This window comes from Triturus cristatus, chromosome 2_1 (assembly GCF_964204655.1).
Source record: "Triturus cristatus chromosome 2_1, aTriCri1.1, whole genome shotgun sequence".
In the NCBI taxonomy this organism is placed as follows: domain Eukaryota; kingdom Metazoa; phylum Chordata; class Amphibia; order Caudata; family Salamandridae; genus Triturus; species Triturus cristatus.
The window spans coordinates 25573090-25591360 of NC_140581.1; the positions used below are offsets into that span (position 1 = coordinate 25573090).

Sequence of the window (18271 nt, forward strand, 5' to 3'; positions counted from 1 at the left end):
ATTGTGGGTGATAGGGTGTGGTGAACTTGTAGTTCACTCCACATTCCTTCCACATAGCAGTCAAGTAACTAGACATGAAGTTTGCCTCCCTGTCAGGTACTACCTCCTTTGGAAAGCCTACTCTTGAGAACACACTCAAGAGAGCTCTTGACACTACAGGTGCTGTAGTGGTTCTTAGGGGAATTGCTTCTGGATACCTGGTGGCATAACCCACTACCACAGTATAAATCTGTGCCCAGATGCTGTTTGGGAATCTATGGGACCAACAATGTCAATCCCTACCCTTTCAAAGGGCACCCCCACCACAGGTATCAGGGGGGGCTTTGTAGTGCCACCTGCTTTGCCATGGCTTGGCAAGTTACATAGGAGCGATAAAACTCCTTTGTGTCTTCAGACATGTGGGGCCAGTGAAAGTGATGAACAATTCTGTCCCAAGTCTTGTTCTGGCCTAAGTGTCCTGCTAGGGGAATATCATGGGCTAGTGTCAATAGGAAACCCCTAACCTTCAGAGGTATAACCAACCTCCTGGATGCACCAGGCTTGGGGTCTCAACTCTCTGAATATAGGAGTCCAACATCCCAATAAACTTTATGGGTGCCACTAGCATTCCCAGCAGCCTCATTAGCAGATTGCTGTCTAAGGGTTTCAAGAGTGGGGCAGGTTTTCTGCTCCTGGCTCAGATCAGACCTGGAAGGGCCCCCTGTCCCCAAGAACTCAACCTGGTCAGGTTCAAGCTCCTCCGGGACAGTTCCTTCTGCAGCCTCAAGATCATCTCCCTGAGGAGACTGATCAGTATCCTGAGACAGGTGGGAAGGCTCTGCCTTAACCCTACTGCTCCTCCTCTTGTGAGGCACCTGGTCCATTTTTCCAGAATCCAGGACCTGTCCAGCTTTTGACATTTTTGCCTGTGACCTGGTCACAGCAAAGACATGTGCAGGGATCCCTAACATTTCTGCATGTGTCCTGAGCTCCATTTCAGCCCAAGCTGAAGTTTCTAGATCATTCCCAAGCAAGCAATGTACTGGTAGGTCCGCACTTACCACAACCTTCTTAAGGCCAATTACCCCTCCCCAGGGGAAGTTAACAACTGCCAGAGAATGGTCTGTTCTGACATTGTACACACTGATCCTGCACCCGAGAGATGTATATTTCATATACCCCAATATGATGTGGCTTATTGTGATGGAAACATTACAAAAACACAATTATTAGGCTTCCCATGCATGCATTTATCTATGAACGACGTAAGTCTTGATTGTAGCTTTTTTTACTCCATTCTTTATTGAAATTCAATTATCTTCCTTTGACATCAAAAAATGATTGCTTTGCCAACGCGTTTCATCCCTCATGGGACTTCTTCAGGGCTAAAAAGCAATTTATAAAAACACTATTTACAAATCTTTATTTACAAATCTTATATACAGTATTTATATGCTAAAACATTAACGTGGACCTCTATGTACCACCTGAACAACAATTTATATCCCTTTATATGTCACAATACTCTGTCAATGACACAATTTGTATTTGTGAATACAAAATATTCTTATTGCATGCTTAGCAGACTTGGAATCTACTTTATATAGTGCCTGGAATTTCACAGTTTTAATTTATTAGGGAGGAAACACCTCTACTCAGTAGTGCTTTAAAGTATAGCAATAACTATATTCATTCTATAGTCAGCGTATTCACTACCCAAGATACCCAATTCGATATGGCTATCTCATAGTCAATAAGTAAATTCAGAGATCATACATTGAATCACTCCTAGCTCTAATTTAAGTCAAGATATTGTTTGTATTAATAAGTCACTCCAATACTGTTATTCATACCTCATCAACGTGCTGTCTTTTTTGGTGGTAAGTATAGTGCCAGACCAATGTTGACTACACCATAAATGAAATTCTGTATGCCTATAGATAAAAACAGTTGTATCTCAGCTCTTTGGCTTCGGTTCAACGCATGTTCATATTATATACACACAATTCAGTATGCCTATAGACAAAAACAGTTGTATCTCAGCTCTTATGCTTTGGTTCAACGCATATTCATATTATATACACACATACAATCGCAAAATATACACTGTATTAACAAAAGGAAATCAAAATATACAATGTATTGACAAACAATCTAGTATTTCTTCAATAAAATTAGAACAATAATGCATTAATAAGTGCACAGATTACTACTCATTGTTCATTAATGTGTGTATATCCTGGTTTCACAACAGGGACTGGGTATAATAGCCTGTTTCTCATATAAATAAAAGATATATAAAATCACTTACTACTAGAATCAAGCGTGGTTATTTGCATAAGTCTCTGTGCGGTCAATGAATGTTTTCAATGTGGGCTTCACTTTTTATGTAAGAAGCATGAATTCTTCTCCGCTGTAAGTCTGTAAAGTACATGAAATTATGACCTAGTTGTCAACTATCAGAGTCCTATTTTTATCTCATTCAGTGGCGGAACTTCAAAAGTATGATACGAGAACGTATGAATTAACTGAGCTTTCAAAGTTTATTATTGTCAATATAATGTGACTTGCTCAATTGGATACACTAGCTTTTCCTCACCGAATAGTGTCATAAATTATGTCACATACGACGTGCCATTTTCAGGGGCCATTGACCTCAGTATTATCACCCACATAAATTCATAAATCGACCCGTTTGTATAACAACAGGAATACTAGCGCCTGACAGACCATCATATATTTAGCATGCCAGGACTTAAATCCACTTCTACTCACTAGCCCACAAGTTAAAACCAAAATGCGTCTCGTAATTGTAAGTCTACATATAATAATACCTAAAGTAATGCTACATAGAAACACAACTTGTCAATTTTCAAACGATAAACTCGAACAAACGCTACTTTCATGAAATCTTATCCTAATCACCATATTTTTTGCGTGTCCAAAACAAAGAATTTTTTTAAATCTCACACCATATTATAAAATATCACAGGATAGTACACTTTTACCAGAAATACCTAATGAAATGTCAAAGTAAATGTAACAGATAGTTACATAGGCATCTTTAATATAATATTTATGGTGCGTGACTCGCGTTATCTCTTCCTTAACGAAGGGGTAATGAAACTTACATTGCTATGTTGCCTCCTTCATGTCCATGCCGCACTTGAATCGAAAACGTGGTTAGAAAATACGAGCTATCCATTGCAATGTCGTTTATCCTCACTCAAAAGTACTCACACCTGTGATCCATCAAAATACTTCCGTAATCACATGATACGTATACGTGGGCGCCATCTTAGCATGGGTTAAAAAAATATAATTTAGGCATTGCATAAAGACGTATTCATAGGCGCCATCTTATCACAGGAAAATACACAATTTGAGCATGGTATACGATTGCCAGGATTATTATATACCCTCATCGTGGCTTCTGAACAATATTGAACTGACATCTGTACTTTCTTTTTTCTTTAGAAAAGGTATAGAACTACTTCCGTAATCACATGGCTGAATACGTATGCGTGGGCGCCATCTTAGCACGGGTAAAAAAGTAATTTGGGCATTACATATCAATACAATAAGCTGATTTATTGGTGACGTCTGGTGCTTGGTCCTTTAAAAGCTCTGACCCTGTCTTCTGGTTAATATAGTTCTGTTCTGACATTGTTAGCATTGGTCACTTGGTACATTTCACCAAGTATAATCTGCCCAGAATCCACAAGATCTTTTGTCACCATTGTGACACTTGCTCCAGTGTCCCTGAATGCCCAAGCTTCTACTCCATTAATTAAAGGGTGCTGTCTGTATTTGCCCAAGTTACCTGGACTCACTGACAAGCACAGCCTGACTTGTTCTGATGCTCCGTCCATCACCACCCCCTTTTGTACCGCTTTGTTTGCCATAAGTTGGCAGGGTATGCTCAGACATGAGTCCCTTGCTCACTTTGCCACTGGATTCAAGCAAGCCTGGCTGAAGACGGCTGAAATGCCAGAAACCGGTCCTAGGAAGCTTGTTTCCAGTCCAGGGAAGGCATGGCTTGGCAGTTCGGGCTGGAATGTTCCCATGAGGCACAGGGTCAGACTGATTTGCATATGGCCATGTCTGAACTGGGGTGGCAGAGTGGGCTAAAGAACGGTGATGGATCAAACCCAGATCTGTTGACTGGGTAAGAGTGTTTGATTGGTTCTGATGCTTCATCCATCACCACCCCCTTTGGTACTCTGACTAGGCCAGAGTCCATCTCAGATCCCAGGGTCAACCCTACTACACCCTTATTCTGTGTATTCCTACCACCAATTGTAACTGCACTAGGGGGAGCAGGTGCCTTAGGGGCATTGGTGGGGGCTGGAGTATTTTCTTTGGCCTTGGTGCAGTCACTAGTCCAGTGAGTTTTCTGTTTACAGATTTTGCACCAAGGTTTCTTTTGGCCTTTACCCTTTCCTGACTGTGAATCCCCACCTGAAGAAGATTTTTGGGGCCCTTGAGAAGACTTCTGGTATTTACCCTTGTCCCCACCCTTATCAGAGTTTTGGGAATCTTGCTTCTTTGGGTCACCACCTTGGTTCTGTACCTTCTGTCTCACCCTTGTTCTGACCTATTTGTCTGCCTTCTTTCCCAATTCTTGGGGAGGGGTCAGATCAGAGTCTACCAGGTACTGGTGCAACAGCTGATTTTGACAGTTATTAAGAATCTGCTCCCTCATTATCAGTTTATACAATCCTTTGAAGTCACACACTTTACTGCCCAATAACCAACCTCCCAGAGCCTTAGCAGCACAGTCAACAAAGTCAACCTAGTCCTGATTTTGTGCCTTTTGGGTGTCTCTGAACTTTAACCTGTATTGTTCAGTGGTTCTGCCAAACCCATCTATTAGTGCACTTTTCAAGACTTTGTAGTCATCAGCATCCTCTTCTCTTACAGTAAGGAGCTTGTCTCTACCCTTGTCTGCAAAGGAGAGCCATATGACTACTGCCCACTGACCGTGAGGGACCTTCTGTACTTTACAGGCCCTCTCCAAGGCAGTTATCCATTTGTGGATGTCATCCCCACTCTAGTAGGGAGGGACAATCTTACTTAGGTTTCTATGGTCATAAGACCTCTCCCTAGCTCTAGGGAAATTGCTGCCACCAAGGGACTCTAGTCCCTCCTTTTTACTAGCTCTGTAGAGCTCCAGGGCTTCCCTATCTAAGGCCATCTGCTGCTTTCTGAGGTTGAACTTGTCTTGCTCATACTTCAGCAGTCTCTCTCTCCTCTCCTGGGAGGTTTCCCTCCCTCTGAGAGAAGACACAGAGGTCCCTATAGAGGAGTTAGACTGGATAGATCCCCTTGACAGAGATCTATCCCTTCTAGCCCTGTTGTCAGACCTACCAGGAGGAATGAAGGAAGTGGCATTATTGTCATCCTCCTCATCCTCATCTTGGTGGTTTGTGTTCACCAGTCTGGTCATTATCACCAGTCTGGTCAGCATTAGAGTTAGGGTCAAGGGAGTTTCCACATCGGGACCCACCCTCAGGTGCTGCCCCACCCACACCGTCTAAATCATCAGGCCCACTGGGCCCTGTGATATCATCCAGTTTCAGTATCTTTATGAGATGCTGGGTGGATGGACTTTTGCCTGTCTTCAGCTTCCTAATGGAACATAAGGCCCTAAGCTGAGCAAAGGAGAGATCCTCATATTTATAGGGAAGGAGATCAGTGGTTCCTGGTAGGGACCCACTGGTTCCTGGCTGGTTAGACATTACTAATATGGTGTGGTGTATTGCACTACCTACACTAGTGTGGCCTACTAAACTCTCTTGAGTTGTAGAAATGGTGTGCTATCCCTTAACACACAACTCTAAGTTCAGTAGAACTTACTGTAGCTAAACTTGATATTATATGTACCTCAGGTACCTTTAGTGGTTTTCAGTTGATCAATTCAATTGAGATTATCTGGTAAAACAATAGCAAGCTGGAATCCCACACGCTGCACACCAATGCGAGAAGGTGGGCTGATATATGCTGTCCACTAGTTCTAGTGGACACCTTGTACCAGTCCAAACAACCCCTTATGGTGAATGGTTAAAGACAACCTCATGTGAAAGCTATCCTAGTGGAAGCTATGGAGAGCAGCCTTCAGGCTAAGTCTTGGAGGAATGTAAAGCAGCTTGTTTTACCAGTCTATAGTCTCTTGAATGAGCAAATGAAAGGACAACCACACCAGGTATATATTTAAAATATATGTATTTAGGTTAACACACACCCCTCTAGTCTCTTTATGAGACTGGAGTTCGAAGTACTTAAGTTACAAGTGATCAAGCATCAGTAAAAGCACAAATACACGTTTGGGCCCTAGGGGCGTACCAAACCATACACCAAAAAAGAGGTATAAGAACCACGACTGGAATAGGCACTAGGTCTATTGCCTCTAGAATCGCTGGGACCCCAAGGAAGCACCCAAGGTAGTGACACAGGGGACCCACGGGAGCTGTATGCAAATTTAAAGATTAGGGACACTTCTAATTGAGTCTAGACCAAACCCTTTTGGACTTAAGAATTTCTAGGGCTAGCACCCACAAGAGCACCAGAGTACTCGAGTTACCTCACCCAGGGAAGCCGGGTGCATAGGTGTCTTTTGGTGTCGGGTCGCGTCGTCGATTTCAATGGAAGCCTGCAAAGAACTGCTGCTGCCGTGAAGAGGGGAAGTGTCCGAAGAGATCCAAGCCTGGATCTAGGATGTAAGGAACCTGAAAGCATAGGGGACAGACTCTGAGTCACTAGCCAGTGACCGAGGACAGGATGGACCAATGCACACAGATGTCAGGAGCTTCAGGTGAGTTGATGGGTGTCTTGACTCTTCAGCCATGAGGCCCAGGACGCGATGATGAAGTCCACAAGCCGGATTCGAGCTGTCCCACGAAGTTTATTGAGTGCTGCGGTGTCGGCGACCAGAAAGGACCCAACAAGCCTTGGCAATGGCAAGTCACTGGAAATCAGAGAAAGGACTGTGGTGCAGACCAGCAAGGTCTGAGGAACTCACCCAGTGAGGGTTTGTCAGGGCACATCTGGAGCAACCAGGTAAGCCCAATCATAAAAGGAGTTGCCTTCATGGGGACCAGCTAGCCAACGAGCTAGTGATCGCGAAGGAGCCTCGAGCGGTCGCACTGGAAGCTGGCCCTCGGGTCACTCGTGGAGTGGAGGCCAACAATCTTCGGTGCAAGAGGTGCTCAAGGCTGGCACTACTCAGAGCCCAAAGCACAACTTCAAGGAGGACCAGGAAGATAGTGTTGCTGCAAAAGTTCACGGTGTCCAGGGGTCACGGTTCCACGTCACCCACGATAGCCACGGGCCTCAGCTTTGCTGTGGACTCAGGGTAGCCTCGGGAAAGTCTGGAAATCTACCTCTAGGGATGCAGAGACTTCGGCGTCGAGCAGGAGCTTCAGAATTGCAGACCTGTCTGTTGCTTCTTTGGTGCCTGCCAAGCAGGGGAGTCACTCCTCGGCCCCAAGGGAGATTTCTTCAGTCTTCAAGATTAATCATCGAAGGTCCAGGATGTACGTTGCAGAGTTTCATCCAGGGTAATCTAAAGTCCTAGGTACTGGATTCCTATAGGTATACTAAGTTTAGGGGATGGACTAACTCTAAGGCCCCACCTATGGGTGGGCCAGGAAAGAGGGGTGGTTGCACTCATTTCCTTTGTCCAGTTTCGTGCCAAAGCAGGGGCAGGTAGCCCCTGCAACCGGTTTGAACTGGAGTATGCAGAGGGACACCAAGTGTGCCCCCAGTGCAGGACTTCAAAGCACCAGAGAGTACTCCCCCCCAGCCCCAATATACATCAGCCTGTCTGGCAAGGTGGGGACACCTCCCCTCGACAGGAAACCTATTGTTCAGGCCTCCCCTGCCAGAGTTTCGGTCAGCAGCAGGAGGCCAGACCTGTGTCTGTGGCAGAGGCATCCATTTTGTGATGCCAGGGCTCAGGAAAGTCCTAGCGGATTTAGCCAGTGTGAACATGTCTCTCCCTCTAGAGGGGTGGAATGCTACCGCCGCTGCCAGAATTGGCAGGGGGGTAGTATTAGAAAGCGTTAGACACCAAACACGACATGTTTTGATGCAGCCATCCCAAAGTTAGCATTTACCGCGAGATTATAATGCACTTAAGAGTATATGGTAGGGCTATATCATAGAACAGCCATAAGGAAGTATTTCTGAAAGCCGCAGAGGGGCTCAGCTCATGCTTGGGCACCCTCTCACATAAAACCAAGCCCTCAGGAGTGGCTTATAGGCTTATATGTGTCTGTATATGGTAGTGATATAGGTAGCCTATAGAACAGTAAGGGGTGCAAGCACACCCTTACGCAGGCTGCAGTAGCAGACCTGTGGTGTCATTTTGCAGTGCTTCCCAGGGGTGGCATAATATATGCTGCAGCCCCTGGTAGTCCACCGAGGTACCTATGACCTAGGTACATAGTATACCATGTACTAGGGGCTTATAAGGCACTCCAGAATCCAATTAGATATGTACCTAATGTACATGGAAACCATTTTATAGAGGAAGCAGCTAGGCTGTGGTCCTGAATAGAAGGGCCACAGCCAGACTAAGGTCGAAAAACACCTCAGTATTCAACATTGGAAACCAAGCATTACAGGTGCAAGGGCATGCTAAACATCATCAACCTAATGTACAGCTAAATCAAGTTCACAAGGATAAAGAAAAAAGCTTTACTCAGCATATGAAAATGTAATCGTCCGTTCAAACAAAAGGCCAATGGCCAGTCCATTATCAAATTACAAGGAGTGAACTTGAGTGACAACTGTCACACGTTGCTTGCCTGCACTGGTAAGGACAGGGGACATCACCTCGGAGGGGCATACATGGGGGCAGGCCAGGCACCGCAGGGACAGGATCAGGGGGCAGCAGAAGGAGGCAGTGAAGGGGTGGTGGATGCAGGAGAGACACTGGCAACTGCAGTGGAGCTGACTGAAGTGGTGGGTGCAGTCACAAATGTGGGGCACAAGTCAGATGGGGTGGGTGTCGGCACAACTTCAGTGGAAAGGTCAGATGGAGTGGATTGGGTCCCCACTGCAGTGCCCAGGTCAGAAGGTGTGGTCGTGGACTCCACTGCAGTGCCTAAATCCATGTGAGCAGAAAGGGGTGCAGGTGAGGTCGGCAGGACAGAGGGGGGGACTCGGTCCCCACATCAGTGGCACTAACCGTCTGACCGGGTGTGGAGGAGTAAATGGTAGGGGGGAGGGCCTCAGCATTTTGGGGAAAGGTGTATCTGTGGGTATCCGGCTCCGGGGGGACTTGCAGGTGGGGGCATCAGTCTGACTACGCCTAGAGGAGGGTGTCCGGGTGTGAGGGGCACTCCCCTCTGTGTGTGGGGACTTCCTCTTCCCCTTGTAATCTGGATCTGCTGGGTCGGTGGGGAAGAGGCCAAGGTCACAGAGGAAGAGCTTCTGTGGAGATGGGGTTGCAGGTGAAGCAAGGGAAGGGGGCTGGGAGGGAGAGCTTTCGGAGGACTGCAGAGTGGTTGTGAATGTCTGTGTGTGTGTCTGCAAACCAGCCCTTGTGAGTGTGGTATCAGTCCCCTGCGCTTGCTTGTGTGCACGTCTAGACCTTGGTTTGGGTGTTTGTGTGCTGCCCATGTCTGTGGCTTTGTGAGAATGTGCAGGTGTGTGTGTGTGCTTAGGACAGGTAGGCTGCTAGGAATCGTGGGTGATGCAGGGGTAGGAGAGGTGCGGGACTGTTGGAGGAGGGACACTGCTGCCATCAGGGAGGAGGCCACAGACTGATTGGTCCTCTGTAGGGCAGACATGCCCAATGAAATGCCCTCCATGAACGTCACCAGTTGCATCAACAGAGTGGTGTGTGCATGGAGGACACTCAGCATCGATGTCTGACCTACATGGATCTGTCTAAGTAAGTCCACAGACTCCACACTCAGGGCAGCAGGGGACACAGGGGCAGGGGGTGCGGTGCCTGGCACAAAGGAGACATGCTCCCGAACACGGGAGCCTCCACGGACCTCTGGGATGTGAGCCGATGGGAGGTGGTCGGGGCGGTCACAGGGACAGCCTCACTAGCTGGGGTTTGGTGGCTGCTGACACCTGCCTCCACAAGGGAGTCATCCTCAGAGCTGCTGTGGCTCTCAGCTGGGGAGGATGGTGCTCACGACTCCTCGGTGTGGCTCCACTCGCCCTCTGTGCCACTGGGTCCCCCGACTCCTCCCCTTCTGTCCCTGTCAGGCTCTGTGGCTCCTCCTGGTCCATGGAGCTGTCCCCTCCTGTGGCCGTGGATGTATCTGCATAGGAATAGGAAGTAAGAAAACAACATCAGTCACCTGCACCGACTGCACACACCACAGTGAGTATATCACATCACAGGGCAAGCCCTGGCATCATCAGCTGAACACAGCTCAAAGTGCCAACACTGTTTAGAATAAGCCAATTGTCATTCTCAACATCAACCATGGCACACATATCCCTCCTTGACTTGCACACATATGTCTGTTGCATGTTGGATGCTAATACCCCAATGTGCCGACATGCACCACCCACACATCAGTTGGAAATGCAAGTGAACATGTAGGAGTATGTCACTATACACACAGCACATCTCTTGCCACTGACTCAGCACAGGTGTTCGGATGAAGGGATGGGCAGAGACTCATTTCACATGCTTGTGATACATGCCAGCAAAACACACTATGATGTTCTCATGTCCTGATAGTCAATGCCACAATGGGGTGCATGGTGCACACTTGAACACAATGCAGGATCACTCATAGCAAGTTAAATGCCATGGCACTGGCATGCCTGGAAAGTCAGTCAACACTGTCTCCTGTCACAGGGACAGGGCATCCAGACAACAACTGTGTGCACTGTGTCACAATCATAGCTCAGGGGTAAAGCTAACTCTGCAGATGACAAGTGCACCTGCCCATCTCCTGCAAACAACATATCCCTGACCCAGAAGACCCCACATCATGCAAATCAGACATATGAGTCTCTGCAAACACAACTCCCTGTACATTAGCACATCACAGTCTGCCGTGCATGTAATCCAGCTGCCTGAAGTACACAGTTGCATACACCATTGTGCACTGTCAGATGATCACACACCTATATGTCACGCAGGTCTTGTTTCTCACAGTCACATCTCAGATGTCCTGCTGACCCTCAAAATCATGGACACCCCAGTTGTACGTAACAGGAAGCCACACCATAATGACACAGAGGCAGACACCTGAAGGCACATGTCACTAAGCACAACCTGTAAGTTGATACACAGGAGTGGGATTACAGAGTGTTTCTAAATGCCCTTGAGGAGGCATGACTGCCCAGGTCTATGCGAAACAGTGTTTGGCCCTGGACAGTAGTCAGGTGGCTAAGCAAGTGTGACACGCTTGATATACATACTCCTGAGTCCCCTGAAGCATGGTTTTGTTTGAAATACCCCAGATACATGTGGCAAGTCAGACCAGCAATTGGAACACATATCAAGGGCACATACAGATCACATGTCAGATCCCAGGCATTGGGTAAACAATTGAACCACCCATGAAACACACAACAGAGTCACGGGAACAGATGCTGTCCGGTAGCTGAAGCATAGCTGACTGTAGGGACACAGTGCCCTAGTGACACAAGCAACAGACTGCAGGGGCCACACCTGTGGAACAGATGAGGAGGGTGCATCACACAATTGAGGGACCTGAGTACTGGACTACAAGACCTACGTAATGTGGAAGTTTGACCGGGCCAAAAGACTGCAATTAGCATGTCAGACATAGTACACAGATTAGGCATGGACTCACCCCCTTCTTGCTGCTGTCTGTCCTTCAGCTGCCTATCCAGGTCTGGGAAGACCACTGCCAGGATCCAGAGCATGTGGGGGGTCAGGGTCCGGTGTCCGCTCCTCCTGCCACAAAGGTCCTGCCACCTCTTCTGACAGTTGCGGATCCGGCGCTTGTAGACCCCCACCGAACGAACTGCCCGGGCGATGGTCAGCCATATCTCCTGCTTCTGGTGGGCATCAACCCGTGAGGATGACAAAGTTAAAAGTCCATTAACAGACATGCCCCATATTTGTGATGCACACATTTGGATATACATGTCATCATCACAAAGGAAAATGAGTTACACAGGTAGTGCAACCGTGGGAAAGGACAAATAACCTGCATGTCTGGCATGTTAACAATGCCTGGAAAGTTTAAGCTTGCACTAATGCACTTTAGCAGCAGAACACCTGTTAATTACATGTACCTACACACTTTGGGGGATGAAAGTAGTCAGTGAGAATGCTTGCCACTCGTGTACACACTGCTAGTACCGCTAGTCAGACACCATGCACAATTAGGAAGGCAGTGGACTGCACACTCACCTGCTCCCCTGGTTTCCCATACAGCTTGCTGTACTGTGGAATGAGCCCGTCCAGCAGGGCCTGGTTCTCCTCCTTAGTGAAGGCTGGGGCCCTCTCCAGAGTACGTGCCATAGCAGGAGCCAGAGGATGCAGAGACAGCAGCAGTGGTAGCAGGGATGTGGTCCAGGAACATTTAGCGCAGGCAAGTGAGCTCCCTGGGGGCCAGCCAGCCTTATATCTGTGCTGCAGAGGCAGAATCTGTGCCATGTGTCCCAAGTGATAGGTCCAACACGGTTGCATTCTATGAATCTGGCCAATCCATGGAAATCTAAGACTCGTACACGCCTTCCGCATCGTTCAAATCTTCACCTTCATGATACACTAGGAATTGCAACATTGTTGTAGGCATCCAACTGAATTTCCAGTGCACAACTCGTACAAGTTTTGAATTCGCATCCGTCTCCATGACAGTCCAGAGCCAATGGGTGCGCCCGGCTCGGTCAACTGACTGTACAATGCGTATTTTTGAAAAAACACATGCACCCGTCTCCATACGATTCAATGGCCAAGGTGTACGCCTGTCTCGGACCATGCCTGCCAGACGCGCATGCATGATAGTCACCCGCGTCGGGCCTCATTGCAGTCAATAGCAAAGCGTACACACGGTTCGGTCATGAACCGTGCATTGCGTACGCATTGTCACCCGCGTCGGGCCTCATTGCAGTTAATGGCAAAGCGTACGCACGGCTCGGTCATGAACCGTGCAATGCGTACGCATTGTCAACCGCGTCGGGCCTCATTGCAGTCAATGGCAAAGCGTACGCACGGCTCGGTCATGAACCGTGCAATGCGTACGCATTGTCACCCACGTCGGGCCTCATTGCAGTCAATGGCAAAGCGTACGCACGGCTCGGTAATGAACCGTGCAATGCGTACGCATTGTCACCCGCGTCGGACCTCATTGCAGTCAATGGCAAAGCGTACGCACGGCTCGGTCATGAACCGTGCAATGCGTAGGCATTGTCACCCGCGTCGGACCTCATTGGTGTGACTATTTGACGGATTCAACACACAATTCCTTGCCAGGGACACCTGTGCACACCTACCACACTACAGCATTGGCCACACAGTGTCGCATGGCATGTAAGGCTGCATTCCCTGTGTGTTGGGGGGGCAACATTTGGTTTGTTGGGTGGCACTTTTGTTCAGCCACTCCCAGGCTGTGCACGTGTACATGGGGGCAGAATCCTTTGTGCGTTGTGCACATTACTACTGTGATGTGCAAATGTACAGTAATGGGCATGAGTCACAGACACAGTTGCAGGTTGGATATGTTTAGGACATGTCACATACACCCTGAGTCCTGGGGGTGATGGCATGTACGCCACAGTGAGACCTGGAGCCACAATTCAGATGTGCACCCACAGTCTGTGTGCATGTTGTGTCTCAGATGTGTCTGATCAAATGTGCCCAATGGGAAACAGTCTCCACATCCATGTGGTATATGCATCAACCTTGATGGTGTGTGTGTGTCTAGGAGACGTACATGTAGGGCCTACAGGGACGACAGTTGCCACTACCTGTGGGACTCATGCTTGCCTTGTGGTGTGTACGTGATACGCCATGCCCATTCCAGTGTCGATGTGGCAATACAGGGACCCTGGGTATCTGCATGGCAAAGATCTGTGCTGCCAGGGAGACATCAGGCCTCACTTGTCACTGTGGTGTGTGTTTGTAACGTCACAGAAATACATAGGTCGGGTGACACAGCCAAATGATTGGCCATTGCACTACATGGGACTTATGTGGACATTTGGAATTGAGATGTGAGGTGATGGTCATGTAGGTGACATATGTGTCCATGCCCAACAGCACACACCTCAGTACATACTTTAATGTCATGATGTATCATGTGATATTGAGCCTGGTCATGGCCACATGGGTGGATGAACCGACAATCTTCCTTTGGGAAGAGGTGTGGCGCCGCGACCAGGGTGACTGACTCTGGAATCTGGGGATCACGGTTCGAGCGCCGGCGGCAGATTAGCCCAGCACCATGTGACTCTGGGAAATAGCTTGCTTAATCTTCCCGATGGCCCCCAGCGCCTAGAGACCCTTACGGGTTAGTGTTCACGATTCACAAATGTGGATATTATTATTATTATTTGTTCGCCTCTGCTCTGCGGGGCACCAGCTGTCCATTGACCGTTCCCAGACCTTGAAACCATGCAGGAACATGACTGCATCCGACGGTACCGCTTCACCAGGCTACTGATTGAGGAGTTGGCGGAGCAGTTGGTGCCACATCTGCTACCTGACTGGACATACCCTACAGCACTGACCCCAGAGGTGAAGGTGATGGCAGCCCTGCACTTCTTTGCTACTGGTACCTTCCAGTACACTGTGGCTACAGCAGGTGGTATGTCGCAAACTATGTTTAGTCGTGTAGTCTTGGAGGGCATGTTGCATTTCCTTGACCTGTACATCAAGTTCCCTAGCCCAGCTGAACTCCCTGAAATAAAGGATGCCTTTTATACACTGGGGAGGATGCCGAACGTCATCGGATCTATTAATTGGACACATGTGGCCCTGATACCACCACAGGCACATGAGCAGGCATACCATAACAGGAAACATTTCCACTCGATCAATGCTCTGGTGGTATGTCTTGCAGACTTGTGTATCACACATGTGTGTGCACGGTTCCGTGGTTCTGCACACAATGCCTACATAATGAGGAGTAGTCGCATTGCAACGCTGATGTCAGAGATACCAGATCAGCGTGCCTGGCTTGTCGGTGTGTACTGACTGTTTATCATTGTGTGTGTTTGTCAATGATGTATTCCACACTCCTACAAAACTCAGCTACTTGTTCATTTTTGTGTGTGTAGGTGACTCCCGATACCCCAACATGCCGTGGTTGCTGACACCCCTCAGGAACCCTGTGACACCAGCCGAAATGTGCTACAATGAGGCACATGGTCGGAGCAGGAGGGTGATTGAGCAGACATTCGGCCTCCTGAAACGCCGCTTTCGCTGCCTGGACAAGACCGGAGGGGCCCTCCCATATGAGCCAGAAGGTGTGCAAAATAATCCTTGTATGCTGCATGCTACACAACATGGCAGTGCGGAAGAAGGTGCCTCTCATCCAGGATGACGATGACCAACCTCCAGCACCTGTGGAGGATTCCGGCCTGGGCCACGATGCCAGTGATAATGTGGATGAGGGTGACGTCCACTCACAGCACATCAACAACTTCTTCACCTGAATGTGAGTTTCCAGGGTTGTTATGTCAATGTATGGAGTTAGCATGGAATGTGTTGTGGCTGCTCTGTTGCTGTATGAGTGTGTCTGTGTGCCACTTGACTGGATGCGTGCAGTGTCCATTCAGGTGGTGTGTACTCCACAATAGGGTAGTACTGCTAACTTGTTTTTGTGTAGGTTTCTTGTGACATGTTTTGTGCATGTGTATTGCATTTCTCTCCTGTTCTGCTGAGCGTTTGACTGTGTCTTGTGTCTGTCCTTCACAGGGTAATTTGCCTGCTGTTTGGTCAACACTGACCCCCAACACCCAGAATCCGACACCAGTGTGGGAGTAGTCAATTGACATCAAGTGATGTGCCACACACCCCAGGACTTCAATTCTAAGACAGTCTGTGACCGTGTGTCCACCGTAACGTACAATTGCCTTGCAACTATTTTTGAATAAACATGTTGCTGATGTGTAATGAACCTGTGCTATGCTTTGTTAGGTGCGTTGTCTGTCTTCCCACATCTGAGTGACATTAGCTTACCTCACTTGTGGACTTGTAACCAATGACTGTGGATAGGTGTTGTGTTTGGGCATACCTATGTGTTTCAGTTTAACATCATTGTGTGGGATGAGTAACATGGCCATGGTGAGTGTGTGTTGTGTTGCCATAGTGGTGTGTCTCCCTCACATGTGTTACATCACTATGACTCACCTAACGTTGTTCACATTGTTGCAGTATTTGGCATGCACTGTGTTGTGTAGCAGATCGACATCTCCATGACACATGACAAGTTGGAATCACAACAGAGGCAAATATGGTGTACTGGTGAGTTTATTTTCGAACATGTGTGAAGAAAGTGCACAGGAAGGTGGGTGCTGTACATTGGTTTTGGAATCCAAAGTTCACATTAGAGTTGGAAGTGCTGGTAGATGAAATGTCCAGAGTAAAGTCCACAGTCATCTGCTACATTGGACCAACATGAATCCTCAATGTCATGTTGGCGAGTTGTGTGCGATTGAACAAGGTGAACGGGTTGCGCACAAAGAACATTGTCCAGAACAGGTTTAGAGGCCCTGGGGGATGTGCTGGGACATCTGCCTCTCACCTGTCCTTCTTCGGGTGACCCCTCTTCTTCTTGGGGGGGTAATCCTCAGGTGCAGGCCTCTGCGGTGCAGGGGACTCTCCGCCAGAGTCCTCCTCCCTCCCTGTGGCGCTGGCAGATGGTGATGCAACAGATGTTGTGGCCACACAGGGAGGTGTGGACAGGTTTGTGTTGATCTGATGGAGGCATGTGAGTATGTCCTGCTGCACCACAGTAAGGGCATCCCACTTTGCCTCCATGCGGGCATGGTGGGCAGCCTGCTCCTGTTGCATGTCCTTGAGGATCCCCACTACCTGGCCAAATTTTCCGGTGCTATCCTGGTACGCATCTATGATGCGTGCCAGTGGCGGGTCATCATGCAGTCCAGACCCCTCTGCAAGGCGGGCCCTCTGCCTCCCACCTCTCCCAGCACCCCTATCCACACGGGCAGGACCAGCGGCAGGACGCACAAGTGACACTGGGACCCCTTGGGTTGTGTTGCTTGTGGTGTTTGCTGCAGCTTCAGGGGGGTTCTGTGTCCCTGTGCTGTGGGTGTTCAGTGGCCATGGTCTGTCCGTGTTGGCGGGGTGCCCTGTTGGTTTCCAGATGCTGGAGGTGTGGGTACAGGGGTTGCAGATGTTGATGCTGCTGGTGCTGCATGATGACTCACACCGGAGGGGCCAGGTTGGTCATCGTCATCCGAAGAGGACAGAGACTGAGTCAAACCAGAGAGCTCAGTGTCCACCAGAGTCTGGGACTGGGAATCCTCTTCATTTGGTGCTGGGTCCCCAGCACCACCTGTGTTTGGAAGAGACACACAATGTAAGTGAGGTTTCTACAGGCATCAATAGTTCACAAACATGACATTTTCTACTGTATGAACAGATGCCTGCCTGTACACTGCTTTTTTCCAGCTTGTCATGGACAGAGTTTGATATTGTTGTTGCCCATTTCCCAGCAGGGCCTTGTCCTCCCCACAACAGAGCCCAGTGTCAGACATCTTGTCAGTCCCTTCCCACTCCCTGTGAGGCGAGCATGGTTCAGTGTATGCTTGCTGGGCCATGTGGGTGGGTGTGGATTGTCTGTGACTGCAACTCCCATCATGCTCTTGGCTACACTCCCCTTCCCAGCATGCCCATACTTCCTCCCTCTTGACTCTGCTTCCCTGTGAGGGGGTGTGACAGTAATGGCAAGATGGATGACTGTGAAGTCCTTGTGTTTGTTGTTGCCCATTTCCCAGCAGGGCCTTGTGCTTCCCACAACAGAGCCCAGGGTCAGACATCTTGTCACTCCCTTCCCACTCCCTGTGAGGCGAGTATGGTTCAGTGTATGCTTGCTGGGCCATGTGGGTGGGTGTGGATTGTCTGTGGCCTCACCTCCCATCATGCTCTTGGCTAAACCCCCTTCCCAGCATGCTCATACTTCCTCCCTCTTGACTCTGCTTCCCTGTGAGGGGGTGTGACAGCAATGGCAAGATGGCTGACTGTGAAATCCTGGTGTTTGTTTGGCTACAAGTCCGAAGAGAGCCCCTGTGTTTCACACAGCAGCACCCAGTACGGGGTATCTTTTGCTGATATTTCACAGAGGTGTGGGTCAATGCATTCTACCCGGTG

At 48.7% G+C, this 18271-nt stretch overlaps 1 long non-coding RNA gene across 1 annotated transcript; it reads right to left on the minus strand.

Annotated features, from left to right (window-relative positions):
* Positions 1–1255: 1255 nt before the first annotated feature.
* LOC146863639 (uncharacterized) lies at positions 1256–3259 on the minus strand. The gene is made up of 4 exons (XR_014969061.1): positions 3111–3259; positions 2291–2400; positions 1833–1913; positions 1256–1364 (listed from the first exon to the last, which is right to left on the minus strand). It is a non-coding gene; the product is annotated as an uncharacterized LOC146863639 (long non-coding RNA).
* Between the last annotated feature and the right edge of the window lie 15012 nt (positions 3260–18271).